At 46.4% G+C, this 19,591-nt stretch overlaps 1 long non-coding RNA gene across 2 annotated transcripts in view; it reads right to left on the reverse strand.

The window, feature by feature from the left end:
- LOC137564366 (uncharacterized) overlaps positions 1 to 19,591 on the reverse strand; it is a 128,959-nt gene that overhangs the window by 72,293 nt on the left and 37,075 nt on the right. Inside the window, exon 3 of one of the 2 annotated variants that reach the window (XR_011030586.1) lies at positions 19,158 to 19,293. The exons of the other annotated variant lie outside the window; for it this stretch is intronic. This is a non-coding gene — a long non-coding RNA (uncharacterized lncRNA). The remainder of the gene's footprint in view (positions 1 to 19,157; positions 19,294 to 19,591) is intronic. 2 annotated transcript variants of the gene reach the window in all.

Below are 19,591 nucleotides of genomic sequence, written 5' to 3' on the forward strand. Positions count from 1 at the left end.
TAATTACTTTCTGGTCTTATTGTCATTATCTCATCTGAAATGGGAAGCTTTCTATAATTTGCATGCTGAGATAAGCTTGGTACTATAGCTATAAGGTGTAAGCTGGGGAGGGGACAGTTGCAGTGTCAGAGAGGTGTAAGCTGGGGAGGGGGCAGCTGCAGTGTCAGAAAGGTGTAAGCAGGGGAGGGACAGCTGCAGTGTCAGAGAGGTGTAAGCAGGGGAGGGGACAGCTGCAGTGTCAGAAAAGGGGAAAGCAGGGGAGGGACAGCCACAGTGTCAGAGAGGTGTAAGCAGTGGCGTAGCTAAGGAGCTGTGGGCCCCGATGCAAGTTTTACATGGGGCCCCCCAAGCACTCTATACATAACAACTGATACAGTACACCAAAACTTGCCAATGGCAACTAAAGTGTCAGAGATACAAGAAAGGGATGGGGAACAGTTTGTTATTGATAACTATCATTCAAAGTATCTATAGAAGTGATTAGTATGAGCACAGGACCAATAGAGAGCTAATACTGCAGTTGAAGGAGGGCTTTATGGGGCCCCTCTGGTCCAAGGGCCCCGATGCGGTCGCTACCTCTGCACCCCCTATTGCTACGCCCCTGGGTGTAAGCAGGGTAGGGGGCAGCTGCAGTGTTGAGGTGTAAGCAGGGGAGGGGGACAGCCGCAGTGTCAGTGAGGTGTAAGCAAGGGAGGGGACAGCTGCAGTGTGAGAGGTGTAAGCTGGGGAAGGGACAGCTGCAGTGTCAGACTGGAGACTGGGGCGGAGGTTCAACTTCCAGCAGGACAACGACCCTAAACATAAAGCCAGGACAACAATGTACAAACAAAGTATTGACTCAGGGGGCTGAATAATTATGCACACCCCACTTTGCAGTTTTTTTTAAATGTTTGGAATCATGTATGATCTTTGTTCCGCTTCTCACGTGTACACCACTTTGTACTGGTCTTTCACATGAAATTCCAATAAAATTGATTCATGTTTGTGGCAGTAATATGACAAAATGTGGAAAGCTTCAAGGGGGGGGGGGGGGGGGGGGGGCGAATACTACTTTTGCAAACCACTCTATGTATAACAAGTAACTTTATTTGTAAATTCCAGAAAATACATTTATGAAAACAGTTAAAAACACCCTAGAGGTTGTAGGGGGAAGCACCTGCTAATGTACATAATTTAATTCAATAGATTGAATTTATATTGCTACATGCAGGGCCGGTTTAAGTAACAATTGGGCCCTAGGGCAAAATTGGCCCCCCCAACAGACACCCCCGACCAAAACGCGTCATTAGAGGCCTTTTGTCGCAGTCAAATTTCCCTCCTGGGCCCCTGAGCTGGCTGCTGACCCTCCCCCAATCACCTCCCAACTTAACAGACTCTGCAGAGTCCCTGGGGAGCACCAGTTAAGATGGGGGAGGGACACCTTGGGGCCCCTACAGGCTCTGGGGCAATTACCCATTTTTTCCTATGGTAGCTCCGGCCCTGGCTACATGTTAAAATTGCCACAAGCAATCAAGAATAAATGACTAATACACTGGCTAAAAAAACAAAAAAACAATATTAACGATGAGTGGAAAAAGAATGACAAATCAGGAGCTATTTGGTAGGGAAGACGGAACAATTCAACAGAACAATTCAAAAATGATTTTAAGCAATAATCAAATAAAGGAATCCTGCACAAAAAGTATTAAATGCCATCTAGTGGTGAAGTTCGGTAACCACAGCAGAATGCAGTGAATCATACTGTACTGTACTGTGCCATCTATTGGCTGATAAGATGAACAATAAGATCAATCTATATTTATGTATCTATATACTTCATTTTAAAGTGGTTGAGGCTGTTAATCTCCATGGGCCACTTCCTGGTCACTGGAGATGATGTCAGAAGGGTGTGGCAGGAGGGTAGTTTCAAGTGCCCCAAATCAAACCCATCCTGGGTGTAGCTGAACTAGAAAGATCCATGCCACTAACCGTTCCAGGCTACATGCACAAATATGCGTCATGAGACATCCACATGACAACTGATGTATTACATGACAAGGCCAGTACAAGTATGCACCACAGCTTACAGGTGACATAGACAGCAATACAAATCACTAACTGTTCCGGCTACATGCACACTTTTGCTTCGCCTCATGAGACAATGGATGCATCACATCACAAAGGCAGTACAAGCAGGACTGTGGAGTCGGTACCAAAATCATCTGACTCCGACTGCTCAGTTTATGAAACCACCAATTCAGACACCAGGTACCCAATATTGATCCGAGTCTGACTCCTCGGCTCCAACTAGTCTAATACTTACCAGGGCTGTGGAGTTGGTACAAAACTTTTGAGATGAGTAAGAGGGACACTTAAGCCATGCCCCTGCCACACCCCTGGTCACGCCTCTAGTCACGCATACCATAAAGATTTCATGAGAAAAATATGTTGTTTTATAATTCAAACCACACTGGTCCTTTCTATCCTGGTTCATTTTCCTTCATATTAAGATTTGAAAATTAGTAATATATCAATTTAAAGGATGGGAATAAAGTTTAGAGTCCATCAAACACATTTTTTAGTAGAGAAATGTATATAGTTACATAGAAAGAGGGACAAAGTCCTGAAAGAGGGACAAATGAGGAGGAAAGAGGGACAGAGGAACAGGACTCCCAAAGAGGGACTGTCCCTCCACAAAAGGGACAGTTGGGAGCTATGGAAATTTAATTTTGAGTTTGCTTATTGCATAGGGCCCATAATGTTCTGCACAGTTAACATCTGATTTATTTATAACAAATTATTTATTTGTTCAATGCAGAAAAAATCCTGTTGCAATATTAATCAATAATAATCATAATTCAGGAAATCTTGGTTGTGCCATTAGTAATTCTGCTGCAGCTGAAGAGATAAATCCTTTAGAAGTCTGCTTTTGTCTTAGCTGAGCAAGCACTCTGCAACCAGATGCTCTCTTTCTTCCTTCTGCCACTTCCTCTTCTTATCGGTCATATGGCATTGGCAAACACACACTGTGCACCTCTGCCACACGGAGACAGAAGTCACACAAGATGCACTCCCCCATCACACTCTGGATACTGGTCTGCTGTGTGTGTTCCTCAGGTAGGTGTATCAGGGTTTCCAACATCATTTCTAATTTTTGCAGAACAAAAAGTCCCAAAAATATGGACACCTAAGTTTTTGGATGGACAGCGGACGGAATCGGCAGCGCACTTTCTAGGGGCAGGGCTAAATTGTAGGTGTGGTCAAAATATTTACATATATTGCACACATATTTAAAAGAAACCAGAGATGAATAAAAAACCTGGCCGCACGGGCTCCCCATGGCAATCCCGTTGCCAAGAGCGTTCTGCTTCTAATGGAGGATCCAGGAGGTAGAGGAGGATGACGAGGGGCCGATTAGCCTGAAGGGGGCTGAAGGAAGCCCCAGGTATGTATAATTTTATTTTCATTAATCTCTGGTATACTTTAATGCAGTATTAAGAATGCCTTCCTTGGGATCAGGGCCGAGACAGAGGCGAGAGAGGCTCCAGCCTCAGGGCGCAGTGTAGGAGGGGCCGCACAACTCACTCAGCTATCATTCCCCTATTGTGTTTGAAGCAGGGAGAAATTAGAAAAAAGGAATACATGGCAGTGACTGCAAGCCAGATAACTAGAGATTAAGGTGTTGTGATTCCTGGGGTGCCTCTTAAGGTGGCCATACACGATACAATAAAATTATCCGATCTTATGACAATTCGATAAATATGATCAGATCTCCAGAAAAAACTGAAAACTTTTATTTCATTTGAATGAAAAATCTGATTGGATTTCTCATTTTTTTTTTTTTTCATCGATCCGGAATGGTGGAAATTTTTCTTCAATTTTTCTAAAGATTGTATGGTGTGTGTTAGATTGTCAATTTATTAATATACACATCCTAGCAAGTTTCTCAGAGTTTCCAATCATTTTTATCATAATTGGGGAAAAATACATACTGTATTGTGTGTGGTACATTGATCATATTTTTGAAATGTTACAATCAGTCAGAAAAAATTGATTGCAATTCTTCAATTGAACAGATATTTAAAAAAATGTATGGTGTGCAGTGGCGTATCCAGGTGACAAAGCGCCCATGGCAAATACTAAAATGACCCCCCCTCTCCCCCACACACACAGACACACATAGACACACACATACACACACATAGATACACACACACACACACAAACACACACACACACACACACACATACACGCACACACACACAGACACATATATATACACACACCCCTACAATCAACAGCATCCTGTCTAACCTTTTTGGACAGGGTAACCCCTTCATGCATTCAGAACACACACACACACACACACACACACACACACACACACACACACACACACACACACACACACACACACACACACACACATACACACATACACACACACATACACATACACATACACATACACATACACATACACATACACATACACACACACACACACCTACAATCAACAGCATCCTGTCTAACCTTTTTGGACAGGGTAACCCCTTAATGCATTCAGAACACACACACAAGTACCAGAATGTAACAGTCACTATGAAATAAATGAGGCTATCCTTCTGATCCTCTGCCTCTAATACTTTAAGGCAGGGAACATACTTGACTATTTTCATACGTGTTTTCTGCACAGAAGAACTCATGTTAATCAAAGGGCTAGTTCACACTTAATGTGTTTTTCTTGCACAGAAAAAAAAACTGACATTCTGCATGATGATTCTGCTCATTTTGTCAGTTTTCTGTATCAATTACATTAGCTGTTGTGAAAAAAACGCACATGTTTTTCTGCATAGAAACTTGGTGTGCAGAAAACGTATACAGAAAAACAGGAGCTGAAAACTGAAAGACAAGTGTGATCCCTGCCTAAGCCATAGACCCTGAACAAGCATGCAGATCAAATGTCTATAACACATCTGACAAGATTAGCTGCATGCATGTTTCAGGTGTGTGATTTAGACCCTAGTGACCAGAAGGATCAGCAGGACTTCCAGGCAACTGGTATTGTTTAAAAGGAAATAAATATGGCAGCCACCACTCTCATATGAATGAAAGCAATGAAACATTTGCAGCAACGATTATAACCTGATAAAAGCCTGACAACCTATTAAATATCAGTAGATAGTACTGAGCTAGAAATATAATGCATTTTAACTATTGAGGTACACTGTACAAGAGAGAAGTTGTTAAAACTGGCCACAGAGATGCCAGCAGGGTAATGGTTAAAGTGCAGAGAGTGTCATAAATAAAAGGAAGTAAACAGCACACTGAGATAAGGCTGAGGAATGTGTGAATGCCAGAGAGGAGAATGAATAGGAGATCCTGTAACCTCCAGAGCAGAAGCACATGCTGCTATCTCAGGGGACTGAGACATGATCAGTGGTAGGGAGTGAGGGAAAAGTTCAGAGCTCACCTCTCAATAGCTTCTAATGCAGATATATGACAAAGGCTGAGACAGCCAGGCTGCTGGATGATTGTTTACGTCCTTAGACTCAGGAATGCTGTCAGCAGCACTGCGCCCCCCCCCCCCCCTGTTGTTTGAAGAGGGAGGTGGCCTGGGGCACGTGCCATGCCTGCACCCTTCCAGATACGCGTCTGATGGCGTGTCTAATAGCAATCAGTGTGTGACGGCTGGGGTGGGAGGGATGGAGGGGCGCACTATGGTGTCTCCGCCTTGGGTGCTGGAGGACCTTGTCCTAGCTCAGCTCTGATTCCTAAATGCAGTATATTCTTTATGCGCTGCTGAGAGTCACCAGTATTGTGTTTAGCTATGCTGCTCTAAGAGGGAGAAGGTCTTTGTCTTCCTGCCTATTTTGGTATATGCACTTGGCTGTTGACGGTCAGTTTTTTTTCTTTGTATCTCTCACCTCTCATTTATTGCTGCACTTATATAACCCCCTCAGTATAGGTAGCCAGAGGGCCCCCAGGATAGGTAGCCAGAATGACACCACGTATAAGTAACCCCCTCAGTATAAGTAGCCAGAGGACCCCCAGGATAGGTAGCCAGAATGACTCCTGTATATTTAGCCCCCTCAGTATAGGTAGCCAGAGGACCCCAAACCCAGGATAGGTATCCAGAATGACCCCGTATAGTTAGCCCCCTCAGTATAGGTAGACAGAAGACTCCCAGGATAGTTAGCCAGAATGACCCCATATAGTTAGCCCCCTCAGTATAGGTAGACAGAAGACCCCCAGGATAGGTAACCCCCTCAGTATAGGTAGACCAAAGACCCTCAGGATAGGTAGGCAGAATGATCCACCGTTTAGTTAGCCCCCTCAGTGTTCTTAGCCAGAGGACCACCAGGATAGGTAGCCAGAATGACACCCCCCCACCCTACCGTATAGGTAGCCCCCTCAGTATAGGTAGACAGAGGACCCCAGGATAGATAGCTATAAGGACCCCTGTATACCTGTATAGTTAGCCCCCTCAGTATAGGTAGCCAGAGGGCACCCAGAATAGGTAGCCAGAGAGTCCCCAGTGCAGGTTGGCAGAAGACCCCCCTCCCCCAGAAGTGCAGAGTAGCAGCAGCAGGCAAGCATAGATAAGTAATTTACTTCTTGAGTTTACAGGCGATCTATGCTGTCCAGGAGCCCCTGTCTTCCATATGACAGCTCCCACTAGTGGCCGCTGCCGGTCCCCTGTGGCTACAGGCCCCATAGCAGATGCTATAGCTCCTATGGTGATCCCTACGCCACAGCCTGCAAAATGATTGAGCAACATGGAACCCTGATATTTCCTCTTTCTGAGAGCTATTGCTTCACCAGCTTCTTAAGAAAGCTGGTGAAGAAAATTTGTGCAGCAAATAAGTGAAAAATATCTGAAGGTTTTGGGAACATGGCCTGAAGCAAGTCTGGTGCAGAGATAAGTATCTAACTTTTTTTTTTATATCACAGGTTTTGTTGTTACTATCTCTAAAATGCAGTTATGGATGTTATTACGGCAGTAGGTTTTGTTGGTTATCTCTTTCTTACAGCAAATATGTTTTTTTTTTCCTTATTCTTTCTGTTTGTCTGCATTTACTGTAGCTGCCATAGGTTGTCAGCCGCGAATCGCTTTTGGAATCGCTAGCGATTTCTAGAAAGCGTAAATCGCTGGTGAAAGTGCTGTTGTGGGCCCAATGCCTAAGGAAAGTGTATGGGGTAGTTCCTAATACCTACGTTGCGATACGCTGCGGCGGAAGTGCCCTATCTAACGTGAGCAAATACAATATTAAAGTACTCGGGGAAATATGACTCAAATGCGTGTTCCTCAGCGGATATGACCCCTAGCGCACTAAAACGTAACTTTTATTGGTTACCGATAAAACTAAACGATATATGCAACAACAATTTATATGAAAGGACAGATTGTGTTGGTGTTTATCTCACCAGCACATTTGTGTCATTGTGGGTATATGAAATGGGTCTGATTAGGGAGCATTAGGTATGAGAAATTAGCTCAAATACGTAAACTGTGTAATACGGCTCTTCAGACCTTTTTCCACATATATATGACACAATTAAAGGGAACATTAACTGAGAGGGATATGGATGTTTCCCTTTAAATAATACTAGTTGCTTGTCAGTCCTGCTGATCTCTTTAGCTGCAGTAGTGGCTGAATCACACAACTGAAACAAGCATACAGCTAATCCAGCCTGACTTCAGTCAGAGCACCTGATGCTTGTTGAGGGGCTGTGGCTAAAAGTATTAGAGACACAGGATCAGCAGGACAGTCAGGCAACTGGTATTATTTTAGAAGGAAAAATCCATATCCCTCTCAATTTAGGTTCCCTTTAAGGCAGACAGTATGGGGGTACAAAACACACCCTGTGCACTAACTGGACAGACTCGACAAGTTTCAGCATTACATCTTTGTCAGGAGTGATTAAAATACACAGTATATACAGTGCAGTGCATTTATACACAAACATATAATCCCCCTATCTCTATATATAATTGGCAAGTGTCTCTGCGTCCGTTTTTGTCCCTGTGTCAGTGCTTTTTAGCACTGCGCATGTGCAGGGACAAGACGCAGAGACACTGCTGACGGTGGTGAGAGCCGGAGGACGGGACCAGAAGGGGCGGGCGTGCGTGCGGGCAGTGGGCGCCACGGGGGCGCGCGTGCGCCCGGTGGGCGTCATGCGTGCGGCGGTATAGTGACAGACCTAGCCCATTTTTAAACGGGCTAAGTCACTAGTCCTACATAACAGCAGACTGTCAGCATATATAGCCCCTGACAGGGGCTATATATGCTGACAGTCTGATGTTATGTAGGGTGGGGGGATTATATGTTTGAGTGTAAATGCACTGCACTGTATATACTGAATATTTTATTCACTCCTGACGTAGGCATAATGCTGAAACATAACTAATTACAACAGATAGAGAAAATGTGTGCATCAACCAAGTGAACCTGACAAATCTGGCTTTGCAAATTTGGCCTATTGGCTAATCACGAGACATTGCTCATGCAAATAAGCATTTGCTTTCGCATGCCTAAATATGCAGGGTCAAAAACCAAAAACCACAAAACAATCGCCCTGCGGGAATTAGTTCATGCTATATAGCACTATCCAGGGGCGCCACGAGGAGGCTTCCCATTGCCCCCATACAACCGGGGGGCCGCGGGGGTCATTGCATTTCTTTTTTCTGAGGGCAGGTAGTGAGTGGCTTGTTTTAGGAGGTGAGAGCCCTGGAGCAGGCTATTTGCGCCTGTCCTCCCCTTATGTGTCGCGCCCAGGTTATGCGCATATAGCAGAACACAATGGACGTTAAGGTAAGTGCCTGTTTTTAATCTTGGGAGGTGTGTGCGGGCGGCTCTTCCCGGCGCTGATCACGCTGGGGAGATCGCCTGCACCCCACGGCCTCCACCTCCGGGGTGCCGCAGTGTGGGTTCCAGGCGGTGAGAGTGCCTGGGACCCCCGCGGCCCCCCGGTTGTATGGGGGCAATGGGAAGCCTCCTCGTGGCCCCCGCTGGATAGTGCTATATAGCATGAACTAATTCCCGCAGGGCGATTGTTTTGCGGTTTTTGGTTTTGACCCTGCATATTTAGGCATGCGAAAGCAAATGCTTATTTGCATGAGCAATGTCTCGTGATTAGCCAATAGGCCAAATTTGCAAAGCCAGATTTGTCAGGTTCACTTGGTTGATGCACACATTTTCTCTCTCTGTTGTAATTAATAATGCTGAAACATGTCAAGTCTGTCCAGTTAGTGCACAGGGTGTGTTTTGTACTCCCATACTGTCTGCCTTAATTGTGTCATATATATGTGGATCCATATTACACAATTTACGTATTTGGGCTATTTTCTCATACCTAATACTCCCTAATCAGATCCATTTCATATACCCACAATGACACAAATGTGCTGGTGAGAGAAACACCAACACAATCTGTCCTTTCATATAAATTGTTGTTGCATATATCTTTGTAAACGATTGGTGTAACACAGAGAGGATCTGATTATCGGTGATCTGCAGTATCACCGAGAATACAGATATATACCCGATTATTGATGATCTGCAGTATCACCGATAATCAGATATATTTCTAACCTCTGGACACCTGAGTGATGAGAGTGTTTGGTGCAACAGTATACTTTGAGGAGAGCACCCCCAAAAGGGTGTTTAAGCAGTGCGGGATATAGCCAAGGCTCAGATTCCTTCCACAGGTCTGAAGCTCCCCAAGGGGCGGAGCAAGACTGAAGGGGGGAAGGACAGAGTGTGAGTGACACCAATGGTGAAGTGTCACTGACAGGTCTGTGAACTATCTCCTAACAGGGAAGATAGTTCTCGAGGTCGGACAGGCCAGGTCGTAACCGTGCAGACAGATAAGGTACAGAGACAGGAGGCAGATGCGGAGTCTAAGGCAAGCAGAGTTCGGCAACAGAAGATCAGAATGACAAAGGTACAAAATAAGAGATCAGGAGGATGGTCAGGAAAGCGGAAGGTCATAACAGATAATCAACAATGCCTAGGCTTGAGTGTGAGCTCCAAGATTCTCACACTCCAGGAACTAAGCTAGATAATACAATATACAAATAGTACAGAAATCCTAGACTAAGGTGTGAGCTCCGTGATCATCAACACCTACGAAACTGTCTAATAACACAGATACTGACAAGGTCTGAGTGCTACCACGTAGTGATCGCAACGCCAGACACCAGAGAAATGTCCAGCACCCAGTATATATACTCAAGCTCTCTCCAGCGCCTCCCCTAAGTGCTGGACCAATGAAAGCTGCTGAAATTGTCAGCTGACCGGCTTGGTCAGCTGACCTCCTTCTGACTGTCATAAAGGCCCTGCCTCTCTGCGCGCGCGCGTCCTCTTGAACCAATGTGGACTATCAGTCCCAGCCACACCAGACATATGTTGTAATGTTTCTGCTGTGTTGGATGCGGAATCCGCCGCACCACCGTCTGTGCGTGCGGCGTTTTCTCCGCATTCAGCATTACTGATAGGAGTCGGCCTATGCGTGTAACCTGCCGCGTTGGACGCGGAATCCGCCGCCCTGCTGTCTGGGCATGCGGCGGTTTTTCCGCGCTCCGACTGCGCGCCAGCTGCCATGGTGCACTCGGAATCAGCTGCCTTACTCTGAGTACCAGCGGCGGCTTTTCCGCGTTTCCTCACAGTACCCCCCCCCCCCTGAGGGGTGGACTCTGGACAACTCCTACCCGGTTTCTCCGGATATCGAGTGTGGAATTCCTTTCTTAATTCGTCCGCATGCATACGACCCTCAGGTACCCATGATCTCTCCTCCATACCCCTTCCAGTGCACCAGATACTGTAGTGAGTTCTGCACTACCCGTGAGTCTAAAATCCTTTCTACTTCATACTCAGGTTGGTTGTCTATCATAGGAGGAGGAGGAATGGAACCTACGTGAACTGCTGGCTTAAGCAGGGACACATGAAAAGATCTTACGCCACGCATGCTGGCAGGGAGATCAATGGTATACGTAACGTTGTTGATCTTCCTAGTCACAGAAAAAGGGCCCACAAACCTGGGACCTAACTTGGCCGAGGGTTGTTTCAGGGTTAAATGGCGTGTGGACACCCAGACCAGGTCTCCTGGTTAGAACTTCCACTTAACGGATCGTTTCTTGTCAGCTTGACCTTTCTGACTTTGAAAAGCCTTTTCCAAATTACTTTTCACGATTCCCCAAGTGGTTTTGAACGACTCTTGCCAAGCCTCCAGAGCTGGAAACGGAGTGGAGGTCACTGGCAATGGGGAAATCTTGGGCAACTTTCCAGTTACCACCTGAAACGGAGCGAACCCAGAGGAAGAGCTCTTCAAATTATTGTGTGCAAATTCTGCGTATGGCAAGAACTTGACCCAATCATTTTGTGCTTCCGTCACATAACACCTCAAGAACTGTTCCAATGATTGATTCGTCCTCTCCGTCTGACCATTGGTCTGTGGGTGGTAGCCCAACGAAAATGACAGTTCCATGCCCATTTGATGGCAAAATGCCCTCCAAAATCTGGAAACAAATTGGACTCCCCGATCTGACACTATGTTTTCCGGAATGCCATGGAGTCGGAAAACGGGGGTGACAAAAAGATCGGCCAACTCCTGGGCCGAGGGGAGTCCCTTCAGGGGCACGAAATGGGCCATTTTGCTGAACCAGTCGACTACAACCCAGATGACCGACATGCCTTCAGACCTAGGAAGCTCACCTACAAAATCCATGGACAAATGGGTCCATGGTTCACTCGGGGTGGGCAAAGGCTGCAACGTTCCCCCAGGTGCCAGACGGGAGGGCTTGCTTTTTGCACACACTGCACACTCTCTAACATACTCCTTGTAGTCTGTTGCCAGGGAAGGCCACCAAGCACATCTAGCAACCAAGTCTTGCGTTCTGAAGGCCCCTGGATGCCCGGCATTTTTGTGCGAGTGGAACATCTGCAAAATCTGGAGACGAAATGGCAGTGGCACAAACATAACCCCTTCAGGCTTTCCCTCAGGGACATCCTGCTGAAAGGGACTCAAGGTCTCCGTCCAGTCTCTCCAAGTCTCTGTGGCTCCCAGCACTACCTTCTGTGGAACAATGGGCTCTGGTTCTGAGGGCTGTGCTGTCTCTGGCTCGAAACATCTGGACAAGGCATCTGCCTTAATGTTTTTACTGCCCGGAGTGTACGTAATTACAAATCTAAATCTCGAGAAAAACAGTGACCACCGGGCCTGACGGGGACTCAATCTCTTGGCCATCCAATGTATTCCAAATTCTTGTGATCAGTGTAAACTGTAATTGTGTGTTCAACTCCCTCTAGCCAATGACGCCATCCCTCAAAGGCCAGCTTAATGGCTAGAAGCTCCCTGTTACCTATATCGTAGTTTTTCTCCGCTGGTAAAAATCTCCGAGAAAAATAGGCACACGGGTGTAACCTTCCCTGCAGCCCAGAGCGTTGAGACAGCACAGCCCCTACCCCAACTTCTGAGGTGTCAACCTCCACAATGAATGGATAAGAGGTGTCTACTTGTCTCAATATGGGTGCAGAGCAAAACAGTTCTTTCAGCGTGGAGAAAGCGGCCAGAGCTCCAGGAGACCAGTGATTTGTATCTGCCCCTCTCTTTGTGAGACTGGTGAGGGGTGCTATGACTGTAGAGTACCCCTTAATGAACCTTCTATAGTAATTCGCAAACCCTAAAAATCTCTGAAGAGATTTGAGTCCTACTGGCTGGGGCCATTCCAGTACAGCAGAGACTTTGGCGGGATCCATAGAAAGGCCAGAAGTGGAAATTATGTATCCCAGAAAAGCCACAGATGTCACCTCAAAAATACATTTCTCTAATTTAGCGTAAAGCCTGTTTTGTCTAAGCTTGTGCAGCACAAATTTAACATGAGCTCTGTGCTCAGAGAGGTTGTTTGAGAAGATCTAAATGTCGTCCAGGTAAATTAGGACAAATTTACCCAACACCTCTCTGAAAACCTCGTTAATGAGTTCCTGGAAGACGGCCGGAGCGTTACACAACCCGAAGGGCATCACCAGATACTCGTAATGCCTGTCGGGTGTGTTGAAGGCCGTCTTCCATTCATCGCCCTCTCTGATCCGCACCAGATTGTATGCACCCCGCAAATCCAATTTTGAAAAGATCTTGGCATTGGTGACTTGAGTGAATAAATCGTCTATCAAGGGTAATGGATAGCAATTTTTAAATGTAATTTTATTCAGTCCCCGGTAATCAATGCATGGACGAAGACCTCCGTCCTTTTTCTTTACAAAAAAGAAACCTGCTCCGGCAGGTGACCGGGAATGACGAATGAATCCCTTAGCCAAATTTTCACGGATGTACTCTTGCATGGCCATTTTTTCTGGCCCAGATAAATTGTAGAGATGACCTCTAGGGGGCATACAACCTGATCGGAGATCAATCGGGCAATCGAAAGGGCGATGGGGCGGTAGCTTATCGGCGGCTTTGGGACAGAATACGTCTGAGAACTCAACGTATGGATCTGGGACACCCTCCACATGAATCCTGGTCTGGCCCAAATTTACCTTCACTAGACAATGCTGAACACAATGGGCGGACCAGCTCGTTAGCTGACCAGTGGCCCAATCTATCTGCGGGGAGTGAAGGTGTAGCCACGGCATGCCAAGGATGATTGTGGAAGTTGTCATGTGCAAAACAAAAAACTGCAACCTCTCTTTATGCAATACCCCTATAGTGACTTCTACCTCTGGTGTCTGAGACAGCGGATGATTACGCTGTAGGGGGGAGTCATCTACTACCGTAACCTGAAGGGGTGGTTTAACCGGAGTGAGCGGAACACCTAATCTCTTAGCAAATTCGTAATCCATAAAATTAGCCGCAGAGCCTGAATCAACGAAGGCCTCAGAGACTTCAGATTTACCTTCCCATGTAATCATACAAGGGAGAAGTAAACGTTTATCTTCTAGGGGCAAGCTCTGTACGCCTAGGGTATTACCTCCAACTACACCTAGGCAGTGGCGTTTCCCGACTTCTTATGGTAACTTCGTACTCTATAATCCCCCTCTGCACAATAGAGACACAACTGCTCCGAAATCCTGCGTCTCCGCTCCACTTGGGATAGTTTAGACCGACCAATCTGCATTGGCTCTGGAGGAGGTGAAACGGGAGGAGGTGGAGTCACTGGAGGTGCAGCATATGACAGCATCTTAACATTGCTTCTACCCCGGGTCTGCTTCTGATAACGTAATCTGCGATCAATCCTGATTGCCGATGAAATGGCCTCATCGACGGTTTTAGGTTCAGGCTGACTTAGCATAAGGTCTAAGACCTCATCCTATAATCCTGATAAGGAACAGTCTAAAAGTGCATAAGAGTCCCACCTGGCTGAAACTGACCACCTCCTAAATTCGGCAGCATACTCCTCGACCGGACTCTTGCCTTGACGCAACAACTTGAGCTTCCGCTCAGCAGTCGAGGCAATGTCTGGGTCGTCGTAAATTACTGCCATAGCCTTAAAAAACTCATCTACGGAGGATAAGGCTAAATCTCCATCAAGTAGGCTGTATGCCCAAGTCTGGGATTCGCCTGATAACGTCTTAATAAACGTCACCCTTTGGGTCATGGTTCCTGAAGATCTGGATCTCAACTCAAAATATGACAACACTCTACTCCTAAAATTTCGAAAGTCAGATCTGTGACCGGAAAATTTCTCAGGTACAGGCATACGTATGTCTGTGCTAGGAGGGGATCGCACCTCGTCAACTGCCGTCTGGAGGGTACGTAAAGAACCGGCCAAAGCGTCAATCATAGCTTTGTGGGTACCCAACACTTGGTTGATAGAGTCCACCGAAGTGGTAAGTGTGCCCAGACGGTCAGTGTGTGCGTCCATTTGTATTTTTTTTGGTCTGGCGTTCTGTAAACGATCGGTGTAACACAGAGAGAATCTGATTATCGGTGATCTGCAGTATCACCGAGAATACAGATATATACCCGATTATTGATGATCTGCAGTATCACCGATAATCAGATATATTTCTAACCTCTGGACACCTGAGTGATGAGAGTGTTTGGTGCAACAGTATACTTTGAGGAGAGCACCCCCAAAAGGGTGTTTAAGCAGTGCGGGATATAGCCAAGGCTCAGATTCCTTCCACAGGTCTGAAGCTCCCCAAGGGGCGGAGCAAGACTGAAGGGGGGAAGGACAGAGTGTGAGTGACACCAATGGTGAAGTGTCACTGACAGGTCTGTGAACTATCTCCTAACAGGAAAGATAGTTCTCGAGGTCGGACAGGCCAGGTCGTAACCGTGCAGACAGATAAGGTACAGAGACAGGAGGCAGATGCGGAGTCTAAGGCCACATACACACATCAGACCATAGTCTTTTGAAAATGAAAGATCACAGACCAATCTTACCACCCTTCATGTAGTATGAGAGCCATACTCTACACAGTCTTTTCTATGGAGCTGAACTCCACATCAGAAAAAAATCTTTGCAAGATGCTGCACACACAGATGCTGTACAGACACAAAAGATCAGTATCTGCAAAATATCTGTTCCGGCCAAAAATCCATTCCTGCAAATTGCAATGATAGTCTATGAGATCTGCAGATCATCATACACACATGATTTAACTGGCATTCATCTACAGATCAGATCCACCAGGATGGATTTTCAGATCTGCAGATGATTGCTTGATCTGCAGATGAATGTCAGTTAAATCATGTGTGTATGATGATCTGCAGATCTCATAGACTATCATTGCAATTTGCAGGAATGGATTTTTGGCAGGAACAGATCTTTTGCAGATACTGATCTTTTGTGTCTGTACAGCATCTGTGTGTGCAGCATCTTGCAAAGATTTTTTTTCTGATGTGGAGTTTAGCTCCATAGAAAAGACTGTGTAGAGTATGGCTCTCATACTACATGAAGGGTGGTAAGATTGGTCTGTGATCTTTCATTTTCCAAAGACTATAGTCTGATGTGTGTATGAGCCTTAAGGCAAGCAGAGTTCGGCAACAGAAGATCAGAATGACAAAGGTACAAAATCAGAGATCAGGAGGATGGTCAGGAAAGCGCAAGGTCATAACAGATAATCAACAATGCCTAGGCTTGAGTGTGAGCTCCAAGATTCCCACACTCCAGGAACTAAGCTAGATAATACAATATACAAATAGTACAGAAATCCTAGACTAAGGTGTGAGCTCCGTGATCATCAACACCTACGAAACTGTCTAATAACACAGATACTGACAAGGTCTGAGTGCTACCACGTAGTGATCGCAATGCCAGACACCAGAGAAATGTCCAGCACCCAGTATATATACTCAAGCGCTCTCCAGCGCCTCCCCTAAGTGCTGGACCAATGAAAGCTGCTGAAATTGTCAGCTGACCGGCTTGGTCAGCCGACCTCCTTCTGACTGTCATAAAGGCCCTGCCTCTCTGCGCGCGCGCGTCCTCCTGAACCAATGTGGACTATCAGTCCCAGCCACACCAGACATATGTTGTAATGTTTCTGCTGTGTTGGATGCGGAATCCGCCGCACCACCGTCTGTGCGTGCGGCGTTTTCTCCGCATTCAGCATTACTGATAGGAGTCGGCCTATGCGTGTAACCTGCCACGTTGGACGCGGAATCCGCCGCCCTGCTGTCTGGGCATGCGGCGGTTTTTCCGCGCTCCGACTGCGCGCCAGCTGCCATGTTGCACGCGGAATCAGCCGCCTTACTCTGAGTACCAGCGGCGGCTTTTCCGCGTTTCTTCTTAATCTTTTAGCTTTATCGGTAACCAATAAAAGTTACGTTTTAGTGCGCTACTATCTAACGTGAGCATATACCAACATTGCCACTTTGGCTCCTGCAGCAATCTGCGCAAGATAAAGCATTTGGCCAGGGCCCTGCTTGAAGCTGTGAGGCTTTGTTTCCATCTGTGCGCTTCTATCCGCTTCTGTCTGCTTTTTATCAGCACATCAATGTTACAGATTGATGATACATGTTGCTGAAAACCAGACAGAAGCAGACAGAAGCGCACAGATGAAAACAAGGCCTTTAGGGTGCAGTGGGGTGCGGCAAATTTACCACACCGCCCCAGTGTGAAAGGGCCCTGAGGTGAAGATCTCACTTTATTTCCTTTGAGACCATATACAATGGAAGTCTTTAAAATAAGGCTGTATACTGAAGAAAATAATATTTTTTCCTATAACCCTCCAGGACAGGTGCTACACATGAGATAGGGCTCTGCCCCAAGACAGGAAACACTCAACTAGCTCTCTTTAAATTCCACCTACAGGTATCCTCCTGCCAGCTGTATGTTTCCTGTCCCAGGGAAAACACTAGCTCTCTGATGGTTTGCTGGTCAGCAGCCAGATAGTGTTGAGGCTGGGGGAACCTTTGTGAGTAGCTTTAACCTGTCCTGGAGGGTGAGAAGGAGACAAGCTCCTTCTTATCACATTTTTTCTTTGTGGTGTTCCCCAAATTCCTGCAATGAAGAGAGGTAGAAGGAAAATTTGGGAAGGTGGAGGTTAGCAGCAGGCTTGGCGGAGGCTCCTTGCGTGGTGGAGGAAGGTATCCACTTGGCAACAGCAGAGTAGTGGCTTTACGGGAACTATATAGGCTACACTATACTGGAGGCACCTACCAATCTAACCTGTACTCATGGCAACTATATGGGCTACCCTATTCTGGAGGTACCTACCTAGCTAACCTATACTGGGGGCACCTTCCTATCTAACCTATACTGGGGGCACCTACCTATCTAACCTATACTGGGGGCACCTACCTATCTAACCTATACTGGGGGCAACTATGCCTGGCTACCTATACTGGGGGACAGGGGTGTTGCTAGAATCCTAAGAGATCCGGGGTACTTTTGGGCACTACAGCCGGAAAATGGGTGTGGTCATGCACCAGAACATGGGTGTGGTCATGGGTAAGGCCAAATTTACATGAACTGAACATCGGTCTAAGTAGGCCTGCCCAGTAAAATGTTGGATGAAGCCCCCCTCTGCGTTAATACAAAAAAAAATGCAGTATGTCACATAAATAGGCAGTGTCACTTAAACATATGGGACATGCTGGGTGCTGTATGGTTTCATGCTGGGTGCTGTAGCACCTCTATGGGGCATGCTGGAGGCTGTGGTGCCTGGATCCCCCATAGGGAGCATGCATTGTTGTGTGTGTCCTTGCTGTTCCTCAACTTCCTCACTCCCCCCCCCCCCCCCCAGCAGAGTAGCACAGCAGGAGGAACTACTCACCTCCTCCACCCATTCTCCAAGTCTGGAGGCATCCTCTGTAGCTGGCTATTCTCCCCCTAGCATCCGTGAATCAAACTCTAGCTCTAGCATCTGATTCATTCTCAGACACAAGGGACATCCGGGGCACCCCAGAATAGATCCGGGGCACGTGCCACTGATCTTTGGGGCTATTAACGCCCCTGCTGGGGGACACCTATAGCTGGCTAACTATACTGGGGGCTACCTAGACCTGGCTAACCTATACTGCAGGCACCTATACCTGGCTCCACGGGGGTGGGGTGGGGGGGAGGGGTGATTTTTTTAGACCCTCGCCCTGGGTGAAATTTAGCCTAGAAACTGCCCTGATGAGATAAAACGCCCTCGGTGGTTCCGCCAGGGAGGTTAGTGAAGCATACAAATCACAAGGAAATTGATTGTCCACAGGAAAGAACAGCACATTCAACCAGATCCAAGGCAACTTCCTGGGCCTATAGAGCTGGAGCTACAGCGTCAGAAATCTGTAGAGCAGGGACTTGGAAAATTGTCAACACCTTCATCAAGCATTACCGACTGGATTTATTATCAGCTGGAGAAAAAGCCTTTGGAAGAAAAGTTCTTCAGGCTGTAATCCCGCCCTAAATTTGGTTAATTTATTGCTTTTCATCTCATGTGTAGAACATGTCCTGGAGGGCTATAGGAAAAAATCCAGGTTAGATTACCTGGTAATATTATTTGTAATAACCCTCCATGACAGGTGAGTTACCCACCTGGAAGAGACTATATAATTGTGAAATGATATGCATATTTATAATGATATTGTATGGTAAGTAAAGATGGTATCAGGTACAGTTAATTGTGACAAACTGTGGGCAGGGCCAGATTTCTGGGAAGGCCACAAAGGCCATGGCATAGGGCGATAAAAATCAGCAGGGCACAGGACTTGGAGAGATAAGAGGTCACATGTCAAAGTAAATCACCTCTCCTGCTTTGCTCTGATCTGCCTGAATTCCAGAGATCCCTGCATCTCTCTCACTTGTGCGTGTTATGACAGTCAGCATCTGCTGTCACCTGATGATCCTGTCCTTTGTATGATGAGTGGAGACATACAAGCTGCTGTGGGAAGAAACATATATAAGCTAAAGTAGCAGAACTCTTGAATTCGAATGTTTTTCTTCATGCACAAATTCACTGACAGCAATTAGCAGCTCTCCCCTTTGCCCCAGACTGATGTTAGTTTATTACTAGTAGGTCAGAGCTGTTAAAGACCTCAGACCTGTTAAATTTATGTTTGTTTTTTTCCCTAGAGAATGACAGCAACAATTTTTTGTGCTACAGTTTAACTCTTTCCTGACTTTTTTCTAGTAGCAGCAAAGCATTGTACTGTGTTAGCCATCAGTGAAAGCAGGATGCT

This window comes from Hyperolius riggenbachi, chromosome 3 (assembly GCF_040937935.1).
Source record: "Hyperolius riggenbachi isolate aHypRig1 chromosome 3, aHypRig1.pri, whole genome shotgun sequence".
In the NCBI taxonomy this organism is placed as follows: Eukaryota; Metazoa; Chordata; class Amphibia; order Anura; family Hyperoliidae; genus Hyperolius; species Hyperolius riggenbachi.